The sequence below is a fragment of the Schistocerca serialis genome, chromosome 4 (genome assembly GCF_023864345.2).
Source record: "Schistocerca serialis cubense isolate TAMUIC-IGC-003099 chromosome 4, iqSchSeri2.2, whole genome shotgun sequence".
NCBI classification, from domain to species: domain Eukaryota; kingdom Metazoa; phylum Arthropoda; class Insecta; order Orthoptera; family Acrididae; genus Schistocerca; species Schistocerca serialis.
The window spans coordinates 799,157,732-799,162,751 of NC_064641.1; the positions used below are offsets into that span (position 1 = coordinate 799,157,732).

The window sequence follows — 5,020 nt, forward strand, 5'->3', positions numbered from 1 at the left end:
AGTTCAAAAGATAAATAAGGAACAAAAAATGCCCCTGAGGACTATGGGACTTAACTGCTGAGGTCATCAGTCCCCCAGAACGTAGAACTACTTAAACCTAACTAACGTAAGGACATCACTCACATCCATGCCCGAGGCAGGATTCGAACCTGCGACCGTAGCGGTCGTGCAGTTCCAGACAGTAGCGCCTAGAACCGCTCGGCCCCTCCAGCCGGCAGGAACAGAAATGCTTAATAATGAAAATAACGACATTCTGGAAGCATTTTCTATTCATTGTATGAGGAAAGGAGAAGCTCCTGAAGCTGAGTTGATTTAACGAAATTATTTATAGCTGGAGACAAAATAATACCATAGGAACTTACAAACTAGAAGAAGACAGTTCCCTAAAACTCGAACAATGATCATTATTAAATTTGACACGGAAAGAAATGAGCAAGATCCTAAAAAACATAGACCCACCAGCCTACACTTTGTAGTACACCGTCCAGCCGCATTAATGTTACCACTTGTCAAACGCCTGAATAACCATCTTTTGCAGCGCGTTCCACTGCGAGACGTGCAGGAGGAGAGTCAATAAGGTTGTGGAAGGTACCGACAGGAACGTGGAGCTATGCCGCCTCCAGTGGCTTGGCCAGTTGCCCTAGGTTTCGAGGATGACGATCCATAGCGCAAATAACTTGATCGAGGTGGTCGTAAAAACTCTCGATTGTGTTTAAATCTGTAGCGTTTGGTGGCCAGGAGAATGCGGTAAACTGATCCTCTTCGAACCACGAACGTACATGCAAGCTGTGTGGGATGCTGTAGTTTGTGATGTTGGTAAACGCCTCCCTGTCGAAGAAAAACAAGCTGTGTATATGGGTGGAAATGGAAATGAGCGTTTGGTGTCATTGGGCGGGAGGCCACTTCCGTGAAAGGTCCAGCCACCTTCTCCCTGAGCGGAGAGAATCACAGACCCAGCCGGGAATAGAACCCGGAGTCGTAGGACGGCAATCGGTCACGCTTACCACTGAGCTATCTGGGCGGACTGGGTGTACATGATCCCCAAGGATAGGTGCATACTTGTGTCGGTTCACAATGACGAGGTTATCTATGGAATATATATGACGGTAGTATCTGTTCCCGAAAGAACAGTTACCGTGGATGACCATGCAGCTTTGCTAGAAGTGAAATGATAATTAAATGGATACCCTAGCTGCAAACAGGCGTTGATGTACTTCTCACGGGGAGCGTGCAAGGGATAAGTCCCTGCTGACGCACTATCCTCTGCGCCCGCGGTGGCTCAGATGGATAGAACGTCTGCCATGTAAGCAGGAGATCCCGGGTTCGAGTCCCGGTCGGGGCACACATTTTCAACATGTCCCCAATGAAGTACATCAACATCTGTTTGCAGCTAGGGTGTCCATTTAATTATCATTTCACTTCTAGCAAAGCTGCATGGTCATCCACGGTAACTGTTCTTTCGGGAACAGATACTACCGTCATATATAGTTAAAATATGGCTTCCCGGTCATTGACCTTCTTGTGCGAACGCACACGCTATGCCCGAACTCGTACGGGACTCGGTAGATTAATCTGCAACGAGTAATGAGTATGATGGGCAAACATCTATTAGGCGCACTACGAATGTAGTGGAAGTGGACATGTCGGGAATGTGGATCTCACTGGGAGCGTGCAAGGGATAAGTCCCTGCAGATGCACTATCCTCTGTGCCCGCGGTGGCTCAGATGGATAGAGCGTCTGCCATGTAAGCAGGAGATCTCGGGTTCGAGTCCCGGTCGGGGCACACATTTTCAACATGTCCCCAATGAAGTACATCAACGTCTGTTTGCAGCTAGGGTGTCCATTTAATTATCATTTCATATCTATGGAATGCCCTAGAAACATTCACCAGAGCATAACGCTCCCTCCTCCGGCCTGGGTCCTGCCGACTACTGTTGCAGAGTGTTGGCTTTCAGACATTTCAAGCCCGACGGAGGATAAAACGTGGTTCATCCGAAATGGCCATCCGTCGCCACATAGTGGACCCCAGTTGCAGTACTGGCATGCCTTGCAGTAGTGGCGGCCTTCGTCACCGACGGACAGCAGTCAGCACGGGTGCATGAGCCAGGCGTCTGCTATTCAGGCTCATACTCAGCAACGTTGGCTCAACGGTCGTTGAGGAGTCATTGTTGGTAGTCCCTGTGTTCATCTGGCCTGCCAGTTTCTGAACAGGTGCACGTCTGTTCGCCCGTAAAAATCTCCGTAGCCGTCTTTCACCCCCGACATCTATGGCCCATGGTGTACCTCAGTTGCCTCGATGCCGAATTTAGATAGTGCCATTTTGCCACGCATGATATACTTTAACGACGGCGCCACGAGAACAGTTTACACACTTAACTGTTCCCGAAATGCTTCTAGGCCTGACCCTAAAGCCAATGATCATGCCCTTTTGGACTTCCGATAAATCGCTCCGTTTCCGCCACATTACCACAACGATTGCATTGTTTTTCAATCGCCCCCCCCCCTCCCCCACCATCCGCCCGCCACCGTCCCTGCCCCGCCCCCGCCAGTACGAATTTATTCTCCGTTGTTAGTGTTACCAGCTGCCGCCTGCAAGTGATTATCACATTTTGATGTCGAACATAGGAGGTTGTCACATTATGTTTCTCGACAGTTTGCGTGAAATACTGATTGCTAAGCGCTTAGAGGAAACATTGCATTTTATTAACGTAAGGAAACAAGGTGGCTTTACAAGTGGACGTAGCTCGATAGACTGTTTGTGTACATACCACCTTGGTCCTTTCTGTAACAAAATTACAGAAAAGACTGATCTTAACGAATTTTCAATTGGACAATAATTCACAGACTTTAAGGTTCAAATGGCTCTGAGCACTATGAGACTTAACATCTGAGGTCATCAGTCCCCCAGAACTTAGAGCTACTTAAACCTAACTAACATCACACACATCCTTGCCCGAGACAGGATTCGAACCTGCGACCGTAGCGGTCGCTCGGTTCCAGACTGTAGGGCCTAGAACCGCTCGGCCACAGCGGCCGGCTAGACTTTAAGAAAGCTTGTCGTTGAAGACTAGGCATTGATTAGAGGTAGAAAGTACAGACACTACATCGTTACTAAAACTCCTACTGAACTTCATCAGTATAGTAAGAAGTTTCTAACTGAAAGAGGAGTCAGACTGAAAGATTCTTTATTAACAAAATTATTCTCGACGTTCCTAGAAGAGGTTTTCGAGTCCCCAAACTGGCAAAACAAAGAAGGAATATGTCTTAATAGTGCATAATTGATCCTCCTTAGTTTTCTTAATGCCAGTCCACTGTTTACATTTAATCGAGCTAAACATCAACACTGACTGAGAAAACTTAATAGAACACGTTTGAAAATTGATTACTATGATCCTAAAATGGTATATAACAAACCTACTGAACAAAATTAGTAAAAGAGCCAAGAAACCAACGGATGAGTTTTGGTATTTACAGAAAGACTGGACTGAACACGAATAGAAATAAACGAAAATGTGAAAATCACACTAATAATTCTCATAATCTAAATAGCGTTTTGAAAGGTATGTTTGCTGGTGTGCCTGAAACTGAATATTCAATATCAGTATGTGCTACTAATCGCACACTTTAACTTGGGCCCTCTCTGACTGGCGAAAGTCGGTTGACTTGGTTCTGCTATTGAATGTTTACGTTCGTTGCCAGCCTTAGCTACGCAACAGTACTGTGCGCCGTAAAGGTAAGTAGCCACTGTGAGTTGATCTGTGGTCGGTGTTGTGTGCAGTGGTTGTTAAAATTATTTGCAAATATGATCAACGAAGCTCTAACTCGTGCATCTAGAGACTCGCCATCAAATTTCGTGTCTGTTCTGCAATGTATGAATGTATCACATGTTCGTTCCACTTATAATCTATAATAAACTGGCAGCCGGCCGCTGTGGAAGAGCGGTTCTAGTCGCTTCTGTCCGCAACCGCGCTACTGCTACGGTCGCAGGTTCGAATCCTGGCTCTTGCATGGATGTGTGTGATGTCCTTAGGTTTGTTTGGTTTAAGTAGTTCTACGTTCTAGGGGACTGATGACCTCAGATCTTAAGACCCATAGTGCTTGGAACCATTTAAATAAGCTAGGTGCCCTGGTAGGAGGAGACAGGGAATGTCCTAGTGCCCATTACGCTGTGAGCTGATCGCAAGTTTCCGCTCCCAGGATTCTATGCAAAAGGGCCATGTTAAAGCGTGCGATTATTCCAGTTCTGACGTACGGCAGTGAGCCATGACCTGTCAAAGCGGAAACCATACAAAAACTGACGGTTGTTCAGTAATCTGGGGAGGGATGAATGTTCTGAATTACTAGAAAGACGGTATAAAGAAAATAGTTCAGGAGACACACTGGAGTGCAAGACGTTATTACGATTGTAATGAGAATGAAATGGTGCCGAGCAAGACGTATAACTAGGTGAATGTACAGCAGATGGACCGAGAAAGTTCTTTGTTGGTTTTCAACAGATAATAAAACACCGAGAAAACATAATTGAAGGAGCTTGGAGAAAAAAAACACGCAAGAGCAGCATTGATCTGAACAGCTGAAGATAGTAATGCATGGAAACATCTAGAGAACGTATCAGATGACTGATGACACTGATCACAAAAAAGACAGCTGTCCACGAATCTTCACATTCACAATAATTCATAGACTTTAAGGAAGCTCGGTTTCCACGAAAAAATGAAAAAAAAGAGTTCTTTGTCGTTACAGTATAAATGCAGTTGATTTAATTTATTGTCTAATTGGAATTCCAATACCTCTACATAAAACAGTTGCTTCGATATTTCAGAATAAATGGAGATGACTCAATTTATTATCTAATTGGTATTCCAATAAGTCTATGGAAATATGTAAATGAAACGCCATTAATCAGCTAATGAATGAACAGCTGAGCCCAAAGGACTAGATAGCACACAACACTAGAGCACACGGGTCTTACTTATTGGCAGAGAAGCTGACAGTGACATTTTCAGCTTCGGATTGCGAG

General features: G+C 45.2%; 1 non-coding gene across 1 annotated transcript; it reads left to right on the top strand.

Moving 5' to 3' along the window:
* Positions 1-1,708: 1,708 nt before the first annotated feature.
* Trnat-ugu (transfer RNA threonine (anticodon UGU)) lies at positions 1,709-1,783 on the top strand. The gene has a single exon. It is a non-coding gene; the product is annotated as a tRNA-Thr (tRNA).
* The last annotated feature ends 3,237 nt before the right edge of the window (positions 1,784-5,020 follow it).